Below are 24,671 nucleotides of genomic sequence, written 5' to 3' on the forward strand. Positions count from 1 at the left end.
GGAGATTTTGTAAACTGTCCCAGTTTCCAAAAAAGCAGAGAGGTGAGTGCAAAGACCCTTTGAGATTATGAGATGGCAAGTGCGGAGGCTTCAGGAGGTGTTCTGAAAGAAGCAAGTCCCTCACAAACGCAACTGTAAAGCAAGAAGTCATTTTTCTCCCTGATCATAACAAAAGAAACTGAAGCAAACTCCTGTTTAACTGGAATCAAACCATCAGAAGTTCACATAACCATTGTTTTATTAAGTCGCCTTTCATGAGAAAGAGACAAATGAAGCATAAACAAGCTGGCTCAGAGACTTATTTTTAAAAGCAGCTATTAGGATACGATCAGTGGAGATTTAACCTGAAATAAATAGCCTCATAAATATGAAAAGGATTCTAAAGTTGTGATTCATGTTCATATGATAATGTTAGTAGTGAGTGTATTTTATCATTTGCTAATCATTTGAAAAGTGGTTTTGCCCCAAACGGTTAAAAGTTCTAACCCCAAGTTAATTACAATATATGTTTTTAATTAACCTATCCCCAGCCTATTTTGGACAAATTGAAATCACAACAAAATGAAGAATGAGGGTTATTTATCTTACTTGGGGAGAGAGGGACAGGGAGACTGAGTGAGTTATTTTAAAACGTAACTTTAATATGCATCATTTCTTTGTAGAGCAATTAGATGAGAACACAAGGTTAGAGACTGAAAAATCTGTATCTACAATATAATTTACTTTATAGCAGAATAAATTTGGGGAAAATTCACAAACTCAGTTTTACCAAATGTAAGTTAAGGGTGTCAGTATGCTTTCTGTATCTTCCACAATACAAAATTACGAGGTTCACTGACCTGGGCAAATTGAGCTGGATAAAGGTAATTGGCCATATAAATGGTGAAACCTAGTTTTACGTGGAGAAAGTAAGACTGGCCATTGATTTGACCACAAATATGTAAATGCTGTCCTTATGTCTTTATATGGATTTATTTGAATAAGATGCTCGTCCAGTAATCAACCCTAAGTTTCTTGTGAAGGTACCAGACCATTACTATTACTATCTCCTACCTATAAATGAAAAAGTGAAAGTAGAAATCATAAAAATAAGTTGCCCGACATATAGGATGAGGTTAAAAATAGGACTTAAAATTGTAAAAGTATTGAAAATAGTGCTCTGCATTCAGTAAGCACTTAACACATATTTGTGGAGTAAATGAATGAACTGACACTCCACAGCCCAGATCAGCAGGCTTTCCAAGCACCCTGTGGTTCTTGCTAAGACCTTTAGATGTTCATGTAAGATGAAAATTACAGGAGGCACATATTTCTGCTACTGCCTTTAACCATCTCTTTTTGCCCCTGTCTCTCTTGGGTCTCTTTGCTACCTCTAGGATAACCCAAGTTTGCTCCAAGGGAGTTCACAATGTAATATATGCATAGTAGGAGAAACCTAAGTTCTAAACATAGTCTTCCCAGCTCTCCCAATAACTATGGGCCTTAGGGAAGTCATAAGACATGCCTTTATTTCCCTACCCACAGAAGGATTAAAGGCTGAATTTGACCCATAGTATGTTGGTGTTAAGGATGTCAGAGCCACACTATTCCTCTCAATGTGGAAAACTTCCAGGAGTTTAAATGGTGTTAAGAGATTTGGAAAAACCAAAAGAAGAGTTTCCTTTCATCCCTAATTCCACAGCACCTACGGCTGGACTCTCTACCAAGCCAAGAGAGGGAAGCTGAACTGACCCCACTCTCAGCTCAGTCATGTTCAGTAGCATGACTGATAACAGCATCTTTACTGACCAGGATGTATGGGTGATGTCCTGCTAGGCTTGTTGCAAAATTAATGCTACATAAAAGTGAAATGAAATTGGAATTAGTATTGTTAAATACATAATGACAATAATAAAGAACTCTTCTTACCACTCTCAAAGGCCCAGGAAAAGTGTCCACATAGTTTTTCTCATTAGCACAAAAAGAGTCTAAATGGTTTCATGGGAAGGTTTAAATAACAGGAAAAAAAAAATCATATTTCTCATTTCTTCTCTTGGAAAAATTAATAAACAGTTAAATGAGAAATAGTAAGAAGAAATCCTCAGGATGTTCTCTAATGGAGAATACTCAGCCTTTGGAATTTAAATATCTGAGAAAAAATTGAAAGGTCACTTGTCCAAAGACCCAAGGGCAAAATCTGGAATTTTCTTCAACTAATCTAAGCGCCATCATATTTCCTGCTCATTTTCAACATCATTAATCACACTGAATTACATTTTCAATCACACTGAAAAAACAAGGCTAGAACAGAGATCCACGTTTTCACTTCATTCTTGTTCAAAGAAACAACATAATCTATAGGACGTTATGAACATGCTGTCTCTGAATCCTAATCCTCCCCTAGGTGTAAACGGGCCAGCCAGCTTTCCAGCCAACAGTCAGCCACACATCTGTACACTCTTAGAGAGCAATGTATGCCTTGTCTTCATTCACTGAGTCCATAAACATTTCACCAACCAAATGAAAGGCCCTGGGTAAAGAAGAAGATACAGACCCTGACCTTGAAGAGCTTAAAATTTAGTATGGAAGACATATTTGCATGCCAAATTACTAGAACATGAAGTAAAATGTACACACTGCCATCAATAAGGTTCTTTAAAAAATCCAACATCTATGACATTGCAGAGGCCACAGCTACGTTGAGAAAGTGAGAACATTTCCCAGCATTTAAAAAATCACTCCAGGGACTTCCCTGGTGGCGCAGTGGTTAAGAATCCGTCTGCCAATGCAGGGGACACGGGTTCGAGCCCCGGTCCGGGAAGATCCCACATGCCGCGCAGCAACTAAGCCCATGCACCACAACTACTGAGCCTGAGCTGTAGAGCCCGCGAGCCACAACTACTGAAGCCCGCTAGCCTAGAGCCCATGCTCCGCAACAAGAGAAGCCACCGCAATGAAAAGCTCGCGCACCGCAAAGAAGAGTAGCCCCTGCTCACCGCAACTAGAGAAATCCCGCGTGCAGCAACTAAGACCCAATGCAGCCATAAATAAATTAATTAATTTTTTTAAAAAAAGTCACTCCAGAAAATATTCCAGGTTATTAAACAGATCTGAGAAAACAAAGCATCTTAGCTGAGGGAGGAAAAAACAAAATTAAAAAACAGTTTCAAAGTAGCATCTTCATTTTTTCATTCAACTACACACACACCAGAAAAACATAAAATGAGATCAGATTTCTCCAATCCAACTTTGCCTAGTCTCTGTGAGAAAGCTAGTTTCAAATGCACCAGGAACTTTGAGATTAAAATGTGAAGCGAGCGAACGTCACATCGTTATACAGGTACAGTGTTCAAATTACCCTTAGGATTAAAAATCACATTTTATTTTTTTCAATGAACACTGTAAAAATGCACAGTCAGAAGCCTCTTACCTTTGCTGTTTAATTATCCATCTGACTGCAGCTCAGATCAGCTCTTTATAATCCAATTTTGAGAAAACAATGCATCTATTTAAAAGCATAGTTTGTTCAAGTAGAAAGTTGACTGAATTCTCCTAGTCTAGAAAGAAACTGGCATGTTTGCTTGTGCATATCAAATTATTTAATTGCAAAACTGGGAATTATTCCATAGATGTGAATGGATATCTAGTTTATGTCACAAAGGAGAGATTATACTCTTAGGAAAAGTTATTTACTTACTCATTTTCCTAACTAGATTTCCATGCACATGAGAATTTCACGTCAGGAAACTATTGCCAACAACGTCCCACCAGAGACAACCAAAAGAAGATCACAAATGTCTTGTTAGCTGTAAATAATGATAAAATGGAGATCTTTGGGAATATGATTACAGCTGGTCTAGCCTATAGAGTTTTAAATTTATATTAAGCCAGGTAAACTACATTTTACTGATTTATGCTGATGCATTCAAACAGGTTTGTTGTACGCCTTGTCACAAAACAAGAAAAATCAAGGAACAGCATCAACTCCTTTTTTCCCAAAATATTTTTCCAATTAGAAGGTCTAGAGCTCCTCCTTCTCTGCATATGCTGACAAATACACCTCTCCTGCCCCCCTAACTTAAGTACATTACTCCCTGCAGTAACTTGTCTGAACTTGTTTGTCTGTAGTTCTTACTGGCAATTTCTAAGTTATCTTTCGAGATCTTCTGAGGAAATGACTTATCAGGGCATCTCATGTGTTCTTTTGTGTTCATGCCCCCTCCCCCTTTATTTTCCTTCCTTGCCACCATAGGAGGAAACATACAAAAGTCTATAATTTACGGTGGCGTATTTGTTTTTAGTTGAATGTATTTGGAAACTATTTTTTAGAAAAGGACTGAACTGGGAAATAGGAGCTTTGGAGCCTGGTCATTGTGTAGCCTTGGGCCAGTTATATAATTCACTGGGCCTGTCTTCTCTGGCACAAAATAAAGAGGACCTTAATAGATGATCAATCTCAAAAGTTCTGACAACCTTGACACTGGAGGACTTTCTAGCTCTTGGACTTGGGACCTCACACTTGGATCCCATTTGTTACATTCAAAATATGGTTGGCTCTTCTCCCAGTGGATATAAACCCCGGCAAGAACAAAGGGCACGTACCTGAGGAGGGAGTGTAAACAAGAGAGAAGCAGGCAGACGGGGATGTGCGGGAAGAGCAGGAGAGGAGAGGGGAGAGGAAGAGAAAGAGGAGGAGAAAGAGAGAATAATGAGGAGAGAGGAAAACTCCAGAGACATGGTAAGGGGGGTGGTAAGACTGGGGAGCAGGGCAAAGTGTTTAGAGAAAAAGAGGAGACACTACAAAGGTACACACAGTTAAGAGAACTCAAGAACAGACCCAAGTAACAGTACACAACTCTAATTACAGAGCATAACATCTGAAAATCTTCACATGTATTTTTTGCGTGGTAACAAATACCTCCAGTTATCTGTTTCTCTCCAGAAAAAAAAAAGCAAAATATTTGGATATTGAAATGATAACTTTAAATATTTGTGAAGGAACAAAGTTATCTTCTATTATGTGTTTACTACACACTAGATAATGACATTTTAAACAATCATATGTTATTATTTAAAAATTAGCATGAGAGAAATTCTAGCACAGGGCCTGGGAGATGGTAGGCATAAATATACCTCAGAGGAAGAGAAAGGGGAAGGAAAGAGAGAAAGAAAGGTAATATTTTAAAGTGACATATAAATAATCTTCCTGAGCTCGAAAGCCATACATTATAGTGGAGAGAGGACAAAAGGATAAAATATGCCCATGCTAAATTGCTTAAGACTCTGAACAAGCTGCAAGTACAAAACTTCAGTAATAAAAAGTAACCAGAACTCAATAACCAGAATCCTGAAGTTACTAGAACACATACACACACCTTTACTGTCCAGTATTCAGGAAAAACAAATTTACAAGAATATAAGATATTTCGGTGTTCATGAAGTAATAGTGATCACCAGCAGTAGCAACTTCCTAGGAGTGTCCATGGAGAACAGTTATCCCTGGTTCCTACGTATCCACAGAACAATAACCACTGTTACTCCACATGCAGACCAGAGATCAGGAAGCCACTCAAGGACCCAGTGGTCAATGAAACCCTAGTTACTCAAAGTAGTGAGCTTCATAGTCAGAATGAGCTGACTGTTTTCAATGGTTTCCCACTAGAGACTTTAAAACACAACCTCATCCATAAAATTTGTGGAGTGAAGGGCCCCCAGCCAGTAGCCCCACTCCCCTTCTCTTTCCCCACTTCAGCTCTGTTCCGCAACACAAGGAGCCCTGCACACACTCATGGGAACACTCCAGCCGCCCATCCAAGATGCACACACAGCTCCACACTCTTTGGTCCTAGCAGCACTCGTGCTCAAGTAGTGCAGTTCACACCTGGGAGATCTGACCCCAAGACAGGCCTCCACAGGCTCTGGAAGTAATATGGGGGTCACTTAAGCAGGGGATTGTGGAGTCCCGAGTGGTTTAGCAGTGGGGGTGAGGGTGCCTTGCACGAACCACGTCCCTGCAGAACCCTCTCTTTGTGGAACATGGACCGAGGCCAAGAATCTTTCTTGTCCGAGGCCAAAGGGTGTTACTGTTGATGTGACATTTCTGCCTTAATCTGGGTTAGCCAGAAAATCTAATTAGTTGTATCTCATATCCCAAAAGCCGGACTAGATAGCATTGGTTATACTGTTTAGTGAAAATAACCATCCTAAGTGCTAACATTACTTTAGCTCAGTTGGTCAAATGATTTTGGTTTTAATACCATGGAGTGAGTCCACAGTAAGCATAAGAGGATGCATTTCTTCAGCGAGAAAAGTCCAGACACAACAAAAAAATAAGCCAGCACGAAGAGAAGCTTTGTGAGCTGTTAGGCAGTGACCAGGTAGAGAGAAAAGCTTTCGTCTCAAGTCCTACTTCCTTACGCTCAGTCTACAAAACATCACAGGTCAAGCCTGTGAGCCAAACTGAATGATGAATCTTCCCTTTCCTTCTCCCTTCTTTTAGCACCTCACCCTACCATACCTGAGTTGTTCTCCACAGGAACACAAAAAGATCCACTTGCCCAAGAATATGTCCTGTGCCTCTACTTCCTCCTTTCTACCACCAGACAATTATTTTTCTCATCTTTTCGGGGCTTTATCCATTGGTGGTGGTCACCCAACTAATAGAATAAACTACCTACCACGTACCAATGGGCTAGTGAGTGTTATCAGTTGAATAGGTCATCTGTGCAAGTTAATTAACACTGTAAACAGGGCCTTGAAAACACGTCATTCCTTAATAAGTAAAATGACTCCAGTAGAAGGTATGTATTGCAGAAATGAGATCAGGCCAGTGGGGACACGCTTCTTGGAGCACTTTGAACATATCATGCAGGCAACTGCCTGCTGCGCTGAGAGGCCTCTCTATGTACCTAGAGTACAAGGAAGAGATGAGAGAAAAGAAACTTGTCCTAATAGTTTTGCAGGGCAATTGAAAAGACAGAATCTATGTATAATGAAAACTCTTTAATAACATTACAAAGTAACACAAGGATGCGAATGGATGAGTTATAAGGCCTTTTCCCTCCTGATTTCTAATACTCTTCCAAACATCTGATCTGCTGTGAGCTTTCCCTGAAATTCTGATTAAGAGAGAGAACACTTGGCTTGAGTAGCAAAAGAAATAGCTTGGAAGAACTTAGACACATCTCCCCCCCTTCTGCTCTCACATTCTTCTAATTCCCCAAATTTGGGCCTTTTGGAAGATGTTTAGAGGTGTCCATACACATTCCATGTGCCTCTATTTTTTAAGTCTTTTAATGTATGAAGGTTCTCAAGAGTTAGCTTTATTCTCCTCTACACAAGGGTGAATACTGAGTCCACCTCAGTTTTTTCCAGCTGCTTGGAAAATGGCAGCTTTGCCATTGTTCTGGCCCATGATTTCAAAAAGGCAGGTAATCCCTCAAATCCCAGAACCCTCGGCTTAGTGTCAGAAAACTCACATTCCAATTCCAGCTCTAATACTCAGCTGCCTCGAGGAAGCTGTTGAACTCTTCTTTGAGCCTCAATGTCATCTATAAAATAGGGATTTGTTTCAGCCAAGACCAAATCAGCTAGCTTGTATGGGAGAGCACACAGCCCAGTGGGGCTCAGTATGTGTGGCTGATGTGAACATTCATGCCAGGTATTCTCTGTTTCAGAATTTCTCAGAACAAGATCAGATCCATCTATTTATTCAGTTAACAAATGCTTTGTTGAACACCTAATAAGCATCTGACTATCCACTGAGCACTTGTGAGAACCACAATAGCTATGAGCCATCCCGTCGCTACTGGAAAGTTTCTATTTTCAAATTACCTCTTTTCTAGTATTTTCCCTTTTGGAAGATTGATAAGAATGTACGTCATGTTTGCTTGCTTAAATTATATCTGCTGGGGCTTCCCTGGTGGCGCAGTGGTTGAGAGTCCGCCTGCCGATGCAGAGCACACGGGTTCACGTCCCGGTTCGGGAGGATCCCACATCCCGCGGAGCGGCTGAGCCCGTGAGCCATGGCCGCTGAGCCTGCGCAGCCGGAGCCTGTGCTCCGCAACGGAAGAGGCCACAACAGTGAGAGGCCCGCGCACCGCAAAAAAAAAAAAAAAAAAAAAAAAAAAAATTATATCTATTGGCAACATTTTGGAATGGAGTCCATCCCTCCCTGGGCTTCATTATACATCAAAATTCCCACAGTTGGTGTTTTTTCAAGACACATAGATCAGCACAGTCTCTAAGAAGTTCTCTCTTGGGTTTGATAAAGAAGAATTAAAATACACCTGGACTTTATCAAGCCTGGTGTTCAGGCTGTCAGGGGAGACTGGAGTTGGTAGGGATAAATTAAATTAAGAATGGAAGCTCCCAATAATCAAAGGAGAGAAGTGGTAACGAGCAGCGCACAAAGATAATGAGTAAGCACATACCCTGCACACCAGGACCCATCTGATAATTATTCTGCCATTCAAACGCACCCCTCCTCAGTCTACCACCACTGAAAACCAAAAATGTAGCAAGAAAATACCTGGATAGTAATTCCTGCTCAGTTGAGTCTCCAGTTATGACCAAATAAAGACAGACAATTAGACAATTAATTACCCAAAGCAGTGTGACTTAGTGTAACTTTCATTGATTACAAATGGGCAATAACACATAGCTATTTGAAGCGTCACTTTATGCTATTAATTCCAGGAAAATCACATACTGAACCATCTATTAAAATGGAAAAGTCATCGTTGTTCAGACCCCAGGGAAGCTAACTGACAGGATAGAACAAGAGTTTGAAAACATATTTTTGGGACAATTGTTGGCCAAAATCATTGATTATATACAAATTAGTTCTGTACATCCTTAGTGGCTTCTATTTTCCCTGATCTACATTAACATTAAAAGGAGAATGAGTACCCTCAAACAATGGAGAAAAGTATAGAAAATAGCATGTTTTTCGACTCCTCTCTCCCAACACCCATCTTCTCCATATACTTATGATGAATGAGAAAGAGGAAAACAACAGGCCTGCTGGGGAGTACACAGTTAGGAGGAATTCCTGACGAAAACCTTCACAGGCAGGGCCACTTTACACAGTCCCATTCATACTCTTTGTGAAATCCACCTCCAGGGCTGTGCAAGGCTCAATCTCTGTGCTATATACAGCGAGCCTATCTAAGGGCACACAAGGATCCACAAAAAAGCCGAGCACTCCTACTCCAGGAAAACACCACGTTGCCCTGTGACCTAGTTCAATCCTAATGAGATAAGGAGAAAAAAGAGAGAGTGTTTATTGACTTTAAAACTACTCAAGAAGTTCCACAAACAGACTCAGAAGTATCTGAGAATTGTAAAAGATTTGACTGCAATCACAAGAAAGGAAAGTCTTTCCATTTGACTGATCCTCAGATAAACAAAACCACAGTGGGAATGGCTGGGCAAAAGACTTTTCCTATCTTCACACCCACACACCCAGTAGAACATATCAGCAGGCAAAGAAAACACTCACCACATTTCCATTGATGAAATATACCATGCCTTCTCTTTGGTTGACTCTGAAAACATTAAGCCGGATAATTTAAGTTTTTGTTTCAATCTGAAAAATGGAGTTGGTACCCTAAATATAGGGCATTTGAGGACACGCCAGCCCCAAAGTAGGATAAGGGGTTTCTATCTGGCCAGACAAACAACACCTCTGCACCTCAGTCACTTGACCAAGCAGAATTCATGTCTGAAGTGTGTTTATCCCACATGGCATAGTGAGCCTGCTTTCCCGGGATGCTCAAGGATGTGCTAGAAGCAGGATCTCTGAAAAGGAGGAGTGAAAAGTACAGGACCATCCTAGCGCCGGGTAACCCTAATTTGAGGCTCCCTTCCTTCCTCTTCTAGCCACCCCTTCCCATGGGACTAGGAGTCTGCAGGGTTGGAGGATATACCTCCCTATAGCAACAATCTCCCTTCTAGACCATTCCCCAAGTTCCCATGTCCCTGGAATTCCCTGTCTCACATGGTCCAAAGCCAGCCTCCAAGGTCCATGTGGGTCTTGACTCTCCCAAGGGCAGACCACTTTACAGCCAGTGTGTGTACCCCTAGGCCTGAGGGGTGATCATGGGCAGCTGTCCGGCTATGGGTGTGGATAAAGCTTGAATGAGCAGATTGGTTGGTCCACACATACTCCTACAGTTGCACAGTGGAGCCAGGGAAGGAAGAGAAAGGACAAGGCTGTGGGACAGAAGGGTCTCTTGTCCTGCACCTGCAAATGTTAGGGGTGGGCCTGGAATGAGATAAATCACAGATTGAAATGTGTGCTATTCAGTGATCCCAGGAAATGTCTTTCTCTCTCCTATCCTCACAGTGACCACACAACTTATTATCTGAACCAGGGCACTGTTGAGTATAAAAGGGACCCTAACCGAACGGGATACCAGCTCAATAGGTGAAGCCAAGACTGTCCTGCAAATTGGGATATAAACTCATCCCAGCTACACCAAACTACAGGTAACAGCCTCCCCTGTAATGATCCCTCACTAACACCAAGCCCAGAGTTCCAAAACAACTGCTATCCACTGGCATCCAGCACTTTTCTTCCCGTAAGGTTCCATTTTCCCCTCAGAGCGAGTGTTTATGCTTGGTACACTCAAGAAGTAAATAAAACTTCATCCTTGTCATGTACAACAAACTTTGGGTATATAATAGACAGCACCGGATGTAGTTCCAGCTTCTGTTGTTTATCTGCAAAGGTTGTTCAATCTGTTAAGTCTGTAGATTGGCAACCTAATAAATAGAAAATGAAATAACAGGAAAACCTAAGAAACCAGAGAACTGTCGGAAATCTGCAAACACACCAAAGAAAATTGGATACTAGGCTTCCTGACTGAGGTAGAAAATCAAAGATAAACAGTAAACAGAACCTTAAAGAAAATGTTGTGATGGCCTTTTCTGGAGCCAACCCTACATTAGGCCTGGAAACACAGAATTTAATCCGGACCAGTCAGTGTTTTCCAGAAGCTCACACCCCAGAGGAGAGAGTTTCTGGTAAGGCCTGAGGCCACATCCTTGGCACCTGGTTACTGTGTCTCCCTTGCTGCCTCTTGGCAAATTCCAGTAGCCTGATTTCCACTCATAGCTGTTACACAACACACACACACACACACACACACACACACACATATGCACGTACTTTTTTCCTACAGTGCTTCCTGTCAGTCTGTCCTACTGTCTGCCATTATTTACATTAGAAGTTCTTAAACATGACCACTCATCACAATTACCCTGGGAGCCTCTCTAACATACAGATTCCCAAGCAGCACCCCACAGAGACTGAATCAGCAGGTCTGGGGTAGAGCCAAGACATTTCTACCCTTAGTAAACAACCCCGATGACTATGAAAGCAAAGCGTTGGAGCCTGACGGGGGTGCAGCCGCGCCCTCATGCTCTGTTTGTCCCAGTCTGCTCCTCCGTGGGGGTCTTCCCAGAGAGAAGGGAAGATGTTTTACCCAACACCCTGGCAAAAAGCGCCACAATGAAAAGCTGTCCTTTCCTGCCGTGGCCAAGCTCCAACCAACTGCCAATTCCAACACATCCTGGAAGATTTCTGTATTCATTCCCTTTCATGAGAAACTGTTTGAGCTTTACTCAGAAATAAAAGTACACACATGCAACAAGTTTATGCAAACTTCAGAATGGTCCATTTTTTATTGACAGTCTTTATTTCCTAATCCAATGTTGAAACTTTTCCTTTGAATGAAATTTTAACCCATTTCTTGGCCTTCTCTCCCTCTTCCTCCCCATCCTCCACACACCCATATTGTAATCTGTGAGTTTTGGGTTAAATTAATAATTCCCAAGGGCCTAACCCTTCTAAGAGAACACATCAGTATCTCCAGGAAACCATGTAATTTTTCCATTTGTGAAAATTAGCCAAATGTTTTCAAAGGATAAGAAACACTGCTGGCTTCGTTTTTGGTTCATCCAGAATACGGATGGGAAGAAATGATTGCAGTCAATCAACTTGAATTTTGTGTTTTACAAATAGCCTAGCATAATCAGAAATAAACCTAAATTTATAATAGAAATGCTATCAGGTAAAAATCCCTCCTTGTCAATGGAAAGACTGACCACAGGAGTTCAGGCATCACTCTGGATCTTATCATCACAGGCAAATCCACAGATAAGTCAGCTTTTGCAGGAGCAGAAGAGGTAAAAAGAGCTCTAGTCCCCCAGCACAGTTCCAAGGTTCAGCATTACCCAGCTCACTAGAGTCGGGGCTCTGATTGCCACTTCCCTTGGGAGCAGCTGCTGCCTGTCTCCAGGGATGTTCCCACAGATCTCAGGGATGGAGCCTTACAAGAGAGCTCTCTGATCTTGACACTGGAAAATCTCAATATGCTGCAAGGAAGTAAGTCAGTGCTAAGCATGGAATCCCAGTTCCATCCCACTGATATGCTTTTGGAAGGTATGAAGCTAAAAAGGTAAAAATAAAAAGACCAGACTCAAATGTGAAAAATGAACCCACTCACTTCCTGAACATGTGCTAAGCTGAAGAAATACTCCTCAATATACTAGTCCTTAGCATGCTGTTATTTGATGAACTTAAGTCTCACTTCTCTTGCTTTATTGTTCTTTTCACTAAGCTTCAGATAATTTTCCTAAGGTAGTTTAAAAGTAAGGCTAAATGCTACCTTCCATAAATCATAAGAAAGAAACTGTGTATAATCTCATTTGTGTAAACACAAATTTGTCACGAAATAGCTTAAAACAAAGTTTGGAAGAACATGCACAGAGACTTTCCCATTGGTTGGTTTGGGATGGTCCAAGATTTCTATTCCTCTTACTTAACTCTTTTCTTCTATAAACACTTATTACTTGTATGCCTTTCGAACTTAAAAAAAAAAGAAGTGGGAAGTATTGAAGGTATTTACCAATGGAAGTTATCAACATCAGACAGTGAAATTAATTATTTCAAAACTCTAGGGACAGATGGCTAACATTAGACTTCTGACAACATCGCTTCTTTTGCTGCATTATCCACCGGTGCCAAAAGGCCATCCGCTAGTTGGTGGAAGTACTGTTGACTCTTGAACAACATGAGCTGAACTGCAGGGATCCACTTACACATAGATCTTTTTCAGGAAATACTTACTACAGTACTACAGTATCTGGGGTTGGTTGAATCCATGGATACGGAGGGCCCACTGTAAAGTCATATGTGGATTTTTGACTGCTCAGAAGTCGGCACCCCTAACCTCCAGTTGTTCAAGGGTCTACTGTATTTGCCTGCAACATTATTTTGAAACAAGATGGGCACAAATGACAGCTTACTTACTCTCCTTAAATAGCCACTAATTCCACAAATTATCTGCCTTTTGTTCAAGACAGAGACCGCCACAGATAAAGTAAATAAGGATGTCTCCTATCAATGAACTGGAAAATGCATTCATTTAAAAATTACTCAGTGTCACAATTGACATTTCAATTGTACACTTCTTCTTGCTTCCACTTTTAATGGAGGCTATAAGGCAACAGGCACATAACAAATGTTCCCTAAGGGGATTTAAATTGGCTCTATTAATCTCTCTCTGACTTCAAGACAATGTTTAAAAATAAATGTCTGGCTTAACATTTTACAAAATCTTCTTTTTAAACATTAATTTTTCTTCTGTGCACCACAAGAGAGAAATTTTGCATTCACGTTCTAAGTCAAGAGCAACTCAATGAGACTGAAATCACCCAAGGCAGCCTCCACCTCTTCATCTCAAACTCTAAGTGGCTTGCTTGATCACACCTGAGACCCACTATCACTTACAACTGTCTTATCTTCAAGATCTGACATTTTGACAAACCTCCCTAGAGCTACCATCTCAAATTTTTCCACCTTGCCTCCTGTTGAATTTATCTTTCCCTGTTCTCTCCAGTTAATTTTGCTTTTTCTTCTTGTTTGAACCTCAGGCTTCTTAAAGTAGGATATATATCCCCACCCTCATCCCAGTATAGAGCCTAATCATGGAAAAATGTGGCATATATTTTTTAACTCTTTATTTTACTTAATAATAAATAGCTTAATACTTAAATTTAAAACAAATACAGATACATCATGGAATTTTAAATATATTAAAAATAAAGCTCAGGACTTTAGAACTTACAAAGCTTCTGATAGGCTACTTTAAGACTCCATGCCCTGGAGACAAGCTTCTCTTCTCTGTCATTATGAATATTTCATAGGAAACGTTTGAGAAGCATTAACCTAACCTATTCAGCCTCCTCTTGGCTTCACAGCCTATGGTTAACCATTCCCAACCAAATTCTCTCTGACCTCTGAGAATGCCTAGTACTCTTGACTCTCCATTGAAACCCTTACTTGGACTGACCCAATCCATCTCTTCTCAGTTAATTCCAGGGTGTCACTCGAAAAAGTCCCGTTACAATACTTTGTAGAACTATGCCACTCAATCAGTCCTAGGCACTGGCCACCACTAGACAAGCCCCCTTTTTTATCTCTAATATACATCCTAACTTTTGCCAATTCTTTCATTTTCTCAAATGTACTTCTGACTTCCCCAAAGAACAGCTTCATTGCCCACTCTACAAAGATTGAGACGATTTTAAGTGAACTGCCTCAACTTTCTCTCTCTCTCCATGAAATGTCATAGGACATGGCACATAGTTTCTTTCTTCCCTCCCATCTTAAAGCAGTATCCCTATTCTTTTCTGAGACCAACCCCATGCTCCTGACCTACCTCTGCCAGCCTGCTCTTTCCATCTTCCCCACTATTTCTTGTATCTTCAGACTTTGTCTTTCCCCGCCTAGATGACGAAGACAATTACCTCTTTTGAAAAGGGATCATTTCTTAATACTGCTTCTCCCCAAGTTCTCCTCCTTTCATTATCAAACTTCTTGAAAGAATAGTTCACGTTCATGGAATTCACTTCTTCTCTTCCCATCGTCTTCTTGAGCCCCAGCAAATAGGCTTCCGCCTTCACCAAGCCAAGGCAACCATTCTCACTAAGGTGACAGGGACCCACTCATTACTATCCCAGCTCTCTGCTTGGAATTTGTCCCACTTCAACTCCCAAAGAATGGGCAAGTTGTCCTTAACCCTCTCTTCCTTTTCTTCATTCCACACCCTGTCTTACCACTTACCTCTCTGACTGCTCCTACCCAGTCTCATTCACCGGCTCCAACCTTCAGTCTTTTCTTCTATAGGCTCTGTTTTGTGAACGGCATGCATCCCATGTCCTCAACAATCACCTCAGTGCAGAGGACTTTCAACTCCAGAGCCTTCAGCCCTTAGCCCAATACTGAGTCACTAGCCCATTTCTACTGCCTGCTTGGTAATCTCAAGCAGAAACCCAAGAATGGTCTGGTATGTGGAAAGGAATGAGTTTTCTATATGAGCAGTGGTTTGGCCTTGGCAAACCATGTAACATGAGTCCTGGTTAGTAAAAATAGTAGTACTTACCCCATAGGTTTGCTAGTGAGGATTCAGTGACATAAAAGTAGGAAATTCAATTTATTTATATTGATTTAAATAGAGCACTTACTGTTTGTCAGGAAGGCTTAAAATACAGGACTTTACAAATAATAACTCATTGAATCCCTACAAGGATGCTGTGAGGCAAGTAGTACTATTATCCCCATTTCACAGATGAAAACACTGAGACACAGCCAATTTGGGTAACCTCCCCAGGTTACACAGCTAATAAGTGGCAAAGCCTGATTCCAATCCAGGCAGTCTAGCCCAAAAGCTACGCTAAGCTGCCTCTCTTTATACTGCCTACCTGCCTTTTAATGCACTGCAGAAATCCAATTATTATTATTAAATCAAAAATCCGGAACATCAGGCCATCCCTGGAATTCAAATTTCTTTCATGACTTCCTGGTTAATGATACCAATCTTATAAACTACCACCCCTCATCAGCTTACTTCCTCTCTCACCCTCAGAACCTATTGCTGCCAAATCCTATTCCGTCCACCTCTGAAATGGTTGACTTATTCCCACCATCAATGCTTTAGCTCCAGCCTATTTCATTAGTACATGGAAAAAAAAAAAAAAGAAAAGACCTCCTATATATTGGGACAATTAGTAAAATTTGTATAACAGACAGCAGTTGTATATCAATACTAAATTTTCCAATTTCAATCACTGTACTGAAGTTATGTAAATGAAAGCTCTTAGTTTTAGGCAATGCACACTGAAATATTTAAGGGTAAAAGAGGCATGATGTCTGCAACTTACTCTCAAATGGTTTAGAAAAAACTCTTAGTAATATGTATATGTTAGAGAATGAGAGAATGGTAAAGCAAATGTGGCAAAACGTTAACAACTGGTAAATCCAGTGGAAGGATATTTCAAAGCTCTTTGGTTATTCTTGCAACTTTTCTCCAAATTTAGAATTATTTCAAAATACAAAGCTTAAAACAAAAAAACCACCAGTCTCCTTGCTGCCCCTGACCATGGCCCTCTCCTGCCACTCCACTTCCCAAGTCTCTCCACCAGAATGTGGAAGGCAATCAAGTTCAAAGTACCCAGCTGGCATGCAAAGCAATGCATAACCTCCCCCACTTCTATTCCAATCTTCTGGCACCCTTCCCAACAGCATGCACAAACTCCCTCCCCACTGCTGGGTTCCCCATGCCCCTGACCCCACCCCAGACTCAGCATTTTCCTGCATCCAGGCCTTTGAAGAGGCTGTTACCTTTGCCTAGACTAGATCCCCCTTTCTTCCTAAAGATAAACATCAAGGTCATATCATTCCCTCAAAGCCTAATTGGAATCCTATTTCTTTCAAAATGGCTTCTCAGATCCACCCAGTTAGAATCTGTTCATCTTACCCAGCCTCCTAAAGCAGGTGTTTACCTCTCTGTAGAGCTTACCTCCATTCAACCTTGTACTAGAATTTTTATGTCTTTGATCTAGGAGATTGGGAGTTTGCAGAAGATGATAATAATGTGGTTTTCATCCTTACGCCTCCACCTTCTCTTACATAATTTTGCAGAAACTATGTATTTCATAACTCAGAAAATGTGTACTGCCAGGGCTGATCAGGGACACAGGGCAGCAGATAGGAAGGGACAGGAGAAGGCCACAGCTCTGGCAGTGAGCACGAAACCTGGGAAGTTCTTATTTGGGCACACGCCCTACTCTCTGCAGCTCCCACCTCTGCAAGGAAAGGAAAGAAGAAAAGGAATGGCCTTCTGTGCTCAGTAACACCCTCCTGGGCTCGCCTTTAGAGAGTTCAGTTCCTGTCCCCTACCAGAAGCCCTGTTTGCAGTCAGTTCGGTCTGTCCCCCTGCCTCACACAGACCTCCCAGCATTTCTGCCCTGTGCTGCCCGTGCACCCAGCTGCTGCCAGCAGAGAGAGTATGTGTGGAGCTTCCCTGGCTGCACGTGAGAGCTTCACCCAGGAGTCTAAGTGCTTGAATGACTTTGCTTTCAATACTTTGCCTTTTCTATTTTTTTTAAGGAAAATAAAAATCAAGCCTTTAGAGAAAACTTACCCAAAACAGGAGTAGTCAACTTTTTTAAAAGTTCTAGGTAAAAAGCAAAGCAAGGATGCGCAAGAAAAATGGAACCTGAACGCCATCTGCCTTTCAAGTCATCTTCCCCTAATGCCACGCTCCCTAAGAAGCTTGGCCCTCTCCCTCTGGCACACACTGGTTCCTCTCAGATCAGCACTCAGACCCAGCGTCCGTCTCTTCCTCTTACTGACAGAGACTTGGGCTCAACGGAGGTTAAGTAACTTGCCAAAGCTTAAGTTGCCCTCAAGTGGTTCCAAGTTTGTCAGCAGGTTTATTTGTTCTTTGGTTAGAGTTGAGGACCAAAGTCTGATATTTGGGAGTTGCACAATTATACCCAGAGAAGTAGATGAGATTCTTAAGAGAGAATAGGAGAAAAATATAAGGCCGAGACTAGGATGCTGGGAAAACCTGCATTTACGGGGTACAGTAAGCACCCTATTGTCCCCAAATATGGCCTTTCCATGAAAACTTCAGATGATTACTTCCTAAATCCCATCCTGTTGTGAGAAACGCCAATATTCACCACTCTTCAATCAGACTTAAATAAGACTCACTGCTATATATAAAATAAATAACCAGCAAGGACCTACTATATAGCACAGGGAACTATACTCAATATCTTGTAATAACCTATAATGGAAAAGAACCTGAAAAAAGAATATGTGTGTGTGTGTGTGTGTGTGTGTGTGTATAACTGAATCACTTTGCTGTGCACCTGAATCTAACACAACATTGTAAATCAACTACACGTCAATTTAAAAAAAGAAAACACCCCACTGTTTTTTTCTTTCATTCATTCAGCAAGTATAGATTGAATGTCTGGCACATATCAGAAGCTATTTTAGGTGCTAAGGATACAGTAGTGTACCAAACAGACTAAGCCCCTGCTTGCAGAGAATTTACCAGAACTACACATCACTTCCATAATATTGCAATATTTGAAAACTCAGAGACTTCCTAGAACAAGTGATTTATTCCCTATGAACTTCACTTCTGTTAAATGGGAACATCAAAACTCTACCACCGGGCTTCCCTGGTGGGGCAGTGGTTGAGAGTCCGCCTGCCAATGCAGGCGACACGGGTTTGTGCCCCGGTCCGGGAAGATCCCACATGCCGCGGAGCGGCTGGGCCCGTGAGCCATGGCCGCTGAGCCTGCGCATCCGGAGCCTGTGCTCCGCAACGGGAGAGGCCACAACAGTGAGAGGCCCGCGTACCGCAAAAAAAACACAACTCTACCACATATATCACATAGGACTGCAGTGAGAATTAGGTGAAATAGCATCTATAAGGTGCCTAGTACAAAGCCTCACTTTCAGTAGATAATCAATAAACAGTAACATGTGATTATGATTACACACTACCCTAAAATCAGAGTCATCATTCACTTGTCTCTCAGGACTAAACCTTACAAATAATACTGTCACTATGTCCTAAATCTAGTCATTCAGATACATCCCTCACAATTTTTTCTATTTCTGTACTCAACTGTGTAGTATACTCAATACTTTATCTTCAAGTGTAATTCAAAACTGTAGAATTACAAGTTTTCTATTTTTCCTAATATATATTAAATTCATAAGCAATTGTTAAAATTTAAAAGGTTCCATTCATGTGACACAGCACCTAAAATTAACTCAGATATCACTGGAAATATGCTGGGTCTACTTTGGGAAACACTTCTCCATATGCTCAACTTTACAGAGCTGATCTCAATATCTAAATTTGGCTTAGTTAAATGAAACACATTTTAGAGAGCTCCAGAGTCTGCCATCCTCTCACAGTTTCCCCTGCTGCTCCCCTAAGGCAGCCTCCCTTTAACATGACTGTCATGGTTTACCATCTTCTACCCTTGAAACTAGATCATGTCTCTCCCTTGCCCCCAATCCAACAATGAATTCCCATCTCCTTAGAATAAATGCAAAGACCTTACTGCACTCTACCAAGGCCCTACATGATCTGGCCTCTGCTTGTCTCCCCACCACACTTTCTACCACTCTTCCCACTGGGGACATAGCTGCAGCTTTACTGGATATTATTCAGGCAGCCTCTGCATCTGCTTTTCCTCTGCCTGCAGCATCCTTCCCAGGTCATCACAGCTCACTCCCTGACTTCAGAGGCCTTCCGTGAATACTTGCTCACTCCTCCAACACCATCATTCTTGCTCACCTTGCTCTATTTTCTCCATAACACTTATCACTACTAAACATCAAATGACGTGCATTCACGCACTTGTTTCCTGTCTGTCAAGCCCCTTTAGACTGTAAGCTCCAGGAGGGCCTGCCTTTTGTCTGTATTGCACACTACTGTATTACTAATGCCTGAAATACTATGGAAGCCACTCATCAAATATTTGGTGATTGAAGGCATGAGCGAATGCACAAAGCGTGGATAATGAGTATTCTTTGAAACATGCTCAGTTTGAGGTTTCTTGAGGACTCATAGAGTGGGCAGTAAGAAATGCAAACATGGAGTTTAGGACAAAGGAAAGCAAAAAGCAAGAACACCGGAAAGCAAGACTAAAAATGCACAGACCCACCCACCAAAGTCCTCCAAATGCTACTGGAATGTTGCCCCCAAAATACAGAAATTAGTTGGAAGCAGAACTCATGGATGGATATTGATAGAATTGGAAAAGAACTCACTTCATTATACAAGAATTTGTGGTGCTTAATTTGGTTTAAAAAGTAGAGGGGAGGCATATAAGTAAATAAAATACATTTTTTATTTTAGCCTTTAATGACAAGCTACTCCCTCACCAAGCTTTGAAAACAAGTAACAAGATAGCATTTGGGTTTTTTTCTTTCTGCCCCGTCTATAAAAGTGCTAATGAACAGTAAAACTTCCAAAATGAAGACTGCAAAGGTGGAGAAAGAAAGTGAAATGACATCTGGGAGACTGAGGCCCCAATTCATGGCCTCCCTATATCTACACCCTGGACCCATAGCTTTGTATTCATTCACTCTGACCCTGAGTTACACCATGACTTGCTTTGGCCAATGGGATATTAGCAAATGTGACAGTAATCGAGCCTTGAAAAGCACATGTGTCTTGCCACCTACCCGCTTGCATGACTGGGTTTTCATGCTTTTGGACCCCGGCCACCACCATGAGAACATTCCTGGACCAGCCTGCTGGAGGTATGAGAGCAGGGATGAGAGAAACATGGAGGAGTATTGACTTTCCCCAATCAAGGACATCATAGACTCCCAGCTAACCACCAATGAATGAGGAAGCCCAGGTAAAATAATCAGAATCTGGCTTCAATAAACAGAACTCCCCCACCCAACCAGTAGACTCATAAAAAATAATAAATGGTTGTCATTTCAAGATACTATGCTTTGGAGTAGCTGGTTACCCGGCAATAGCTAACTGATATAACTTGGATAATTACCCTCCAAATAACTGAGATTAAAAATGGACAAGTTACAATGGACAAGCTAAAATGACGTTACCTAAGCAAAAGAGGGCTTAAGTTTCTAATTAAAGTTTTTTAAATCATTTGAAAACAACAGGAATATGAGAAAATATGTGCAATGTAATTGCAATTCAAAGCTAAATTATTAGCTTCCTTTTACATTATAAAAGTGGGGTGGGGGAGACGAGGGGAAGATGGCGGAAGGGTAAGACACAGAGATCACCTTCCTCCCCACAGATACATCAGAAATACATCTACACATGGAACAACTCCGACAGAACACCTACTGAACACTGGCAGAAGACCTCAGACCTCCCGAAAGGCAAGAAACTCCCCACGTACCTGGGTAGGGTGGGACCTGCACCACTGGGAGGGAGCTGTGAAGCAGGAAAAGTTTCCACACGCTAGAAGCCCCTTCGCTGGCGGAGACTGCGGGTGGCAGAAGGGGAAAGCTTCGAAGCCGCGAAGGAGAGCACAGCAACAGGGGTGCGGAGGGCAAAGCGGAGAGATTCCCGCACAGAGGATCAGGGCCGACCGGCACTCACCAGCCCGAGAGGTTTGTCTGCTCACCCGCCGGGGCGGGCGGGGGCTCTGAGCTCAGGCTCGGGCTTCGGTCGGAGCGCAGGGAGAGGACTGGGGTTGGCGGCTTGAACACAGCCTGCAAGGGGTTAGTGCGCCACGGCTAGCCGGAAGGGAGTCCGGCGAAAAGTCTGGAGCTGCCGCAGAGGCAAGAGACTTGTTCTTCCCTCTTTGTTTCCTGGTGCGTGAGGAGAGGGGATTAAGAGCGCTGCTTAAAGGAGCTCCAGAGACGGGCGCGAGCCACGGCTAAAAGCGCGGACCCCAGAGACGGGCATGAGACGCTAAGGCTGCTGCTGCCACCACCAAGAAGCCTGTGCGCGAGCACAGGTCACTGTCCACACCCACCTTCCGGGGAGCCTGTGCAGCCCGCCACTGCCAGGGTCCCGGGATCCAGGGGCAACTTCCCCGGGAGAACGCACGGTGCGCCTCAGGGTGGTGCAACGTCACGCCGGCCTCTGCCGCCACAGGCCCGCCCCACACTCCGTGCCCCTCCCTCCCCACGGCCTGAGTGAGGCAGAGCCCCCGCATGAGCGGCTCCTTTAACCCCGTCCTGTCTGAGCGGAAGAACAGACGCCCTCGGGCGACCTACACGCACAGGCGGGGCCAAATCCAAAGCTGAGCCTCTGGGAGCTGCGAGAACAAAGAAGAGAAACGGAAATCTCTCCCAGCAGCCTCAGAGGCAGCGGATTAAAGCTCCACAATTAAGTTAATATACCCTGCATCTGTGGAATACATGAATAGACAACAAATCATGCCAAATTGAGGAGGTGAACCTTGAGAGCAAGATTTATGATTTTTTTCCCCTTTTCCTCTTTTTGTGAGTATGTATGTATATGCTTCTGTGTGAGATTTTGTCTGTATAGCTTTGCTTCCACCATTTGTCCTAGGGTTCTATCCGTCCTTTTTTTTTATATTTTTTAATAATTATTTTTTATTTTAATAACTTTATTATATTTTATCTTACTTTATTTTATTTTGCTTTATCTTTCTTTCTTTCTTTCTTTTCTTCCTTCCCTCCTCCCTTCCTTCCTCCCTACCTCCCTCTCTCCCTCCCTTCTTTCTTCCTTTCCTTCTTTCTTTATTTCTGCTTCCACTAATTCTTTCTTTCTACTTTTTCTCCCTTTTATTCTGAGCTGTGTGGATGAAAGGCACTTGGTGCTGTAGCCAGGAGCCAGTGCTGTGCCTCTGAGGTGGGAGAGCCAACTTAAGGACACTGGTCCACAAGAGACCTCCCAGCTCCACATAATTTCAAATGGCGAAAATCTCCCAGACATCTCCATCTCAACACCAGCATCCAGCTTCACTCAACGACCAGCAAGCTACAGTGCTGGACACCCTATGCCAAACAACTAGCAAGACAGGAACACAACTCCACCCATTAGCAGAGAGCCTGCCTAAAATCATAATAAGTCCACAGATACCCCAAAACACACCTCCAGACGTGGACCTGCCCACCAGAAAGACAAGATCCAGCCTCATCCACCAGAACACAGGCACTAGTCCCCTCCACCAGGAAACCTACACAACACACTGAACCAACCTTAGCCACTGGGGACAGACACCAAACAACGGGAACTACAAATCTGCAGCCTGCAAAAAGGAGACCCCAAACACAGTAAGATAAGCAAAATGAGAAGACAGAAAAACACACAGCAGATGGAGGAGCAAGATAAAACCCCACCAGACCTAACAAGTGAAGAGGAAATAGGCAGTCTACCTGAAAAAGAATTCAGAGTAATGATAGTAACAATGATCCAAAATCTTGGAAATAGAATGGAGAAACTACAAGAAACATTTAACAAGGACCTAGAAGAACTACAGAGCAAACAAACAATGATGACAACACAATAAATGAAATTAAGAATTCTCTAGAAAGAATAAATAGCAGAATAACTGAAGCAGAAAAACAGATAATTGGGCTGGCAGATAAAATAGTGAAAATAACTACTGCAGAGCAGAATAAAGAAAAAAGAATGCAAAGAACTGAGGACAGTCTCAGAGACCTATGGGACAGCATTAAATGCACCAACATTCGAATTATAGGCGTTCCAGAAGAAGAAGAGAAAAAGAAAGGGACTGAGAAGATATTTGAAGAGATAATTGAAAACTTCCCTAATATGGGAAAGGAAATAGTTAACCAAGTCCAGGAAGCACAGAGACTCCCATACAGGATAAATCCAAGGAGAAATACGCCAAAACACATATTAATCAACTGTCAAAAATTAAATACAAAGAAAACATATTAAAATCAGCAAGGGAAAAATAACAAATAACACACAAGGGAATCCCCATAAGGTTAAGAGCTGATCTTTCAACAGAAACTCTGCAAGCCAGAAGGGAGTGGCAGGACATATTTAAAGTGATGAAGGAGAAAAACCTGCAACCAAGATTACTGTACCCAGAAAGCATCTCATTCAGATTTGATGGAGAAATTAAAACCTTTACAGACAAGCAAAAGCTGAGAGAGTTCAGCACCACCAAACCAGCTTTACAACAAATGCTAAAGGAACTTCTCTAGGGAAGAAATACAAGAGAAGGAAAAGACCTACAATAACGAACCCTTATTAAGAAAATGGGAATAGAAACATACATATCAATAATTACCTTAAATGTAAATGGACTAAATGCTCCCACCAAAAGACACAGATTGCCTGAATGGATACAAAAACAAGACCCATATATATGTTGTCTACAAGAGACCCACTTCAGACCTAGAGACACATACAGACTGAAAGTAAGGGGATGGAAAAAGATATTCCATGCAAATGGAAACCAAAAGAAAGCTGGAGTAGCAATTCTCATATTACACAAAATAGACATTAACATAAAGACTATTAGAAGAGATAAAGAAGGACACTACATAATGATCAAGGGATCGATCCAAGAAGAAGATATAACAATTGTAAATATTTATGCACCCAACATAGGAGCACCTCAATACATAAGGCAAATACTAACAGCCGTAAAAGGGGAAATTGACAGTAACACATTCATAGTAGGGGACTTTAACACCCCACTTTCACCAATGGACAGATCATCCAAAATCAAAATAAATAAGGAAACACAAGCTTTAAATGATACATTAAACGAGATGGAGTTAATTGATATTTATAGGACATTCCATCCAAAAACAACAGAATACACATTTTTCTCAAGTGCTCATGGAACATTCTCCAGGATAGATC

General features: G+C 41.9%; 1 protein-coding gene across 9 annotated transcripts in view; it reads right to left on the reverse strand.

The window, feature by feature from the left end:
* Nucleotides 1-24,671, reverse strand: part of PDE4D (phosphodiesterase 4D) — a 1,449,034-nt gene that overhangs the window by 1,402,961 nt on the left and 21,402 nt on the right. The gene's annotated exons all lie outside the window — the stretch shown is intronic.

The sequence above is a fragment of the Pseudorca crassidens genome, chromosome 3 (assembly GCF_039906515.1).
Source record: "Pseudorca crassidens isolate mPseCra1 chromosome 3, mPseCra1.hap1, whole genome shotgun sequence".
NCBI lineage: Eukaryota > Metazoa > Chordata > Mammalia > Artiodactyla > Delphinidae > Pseudorca > Pseudorca crassidens.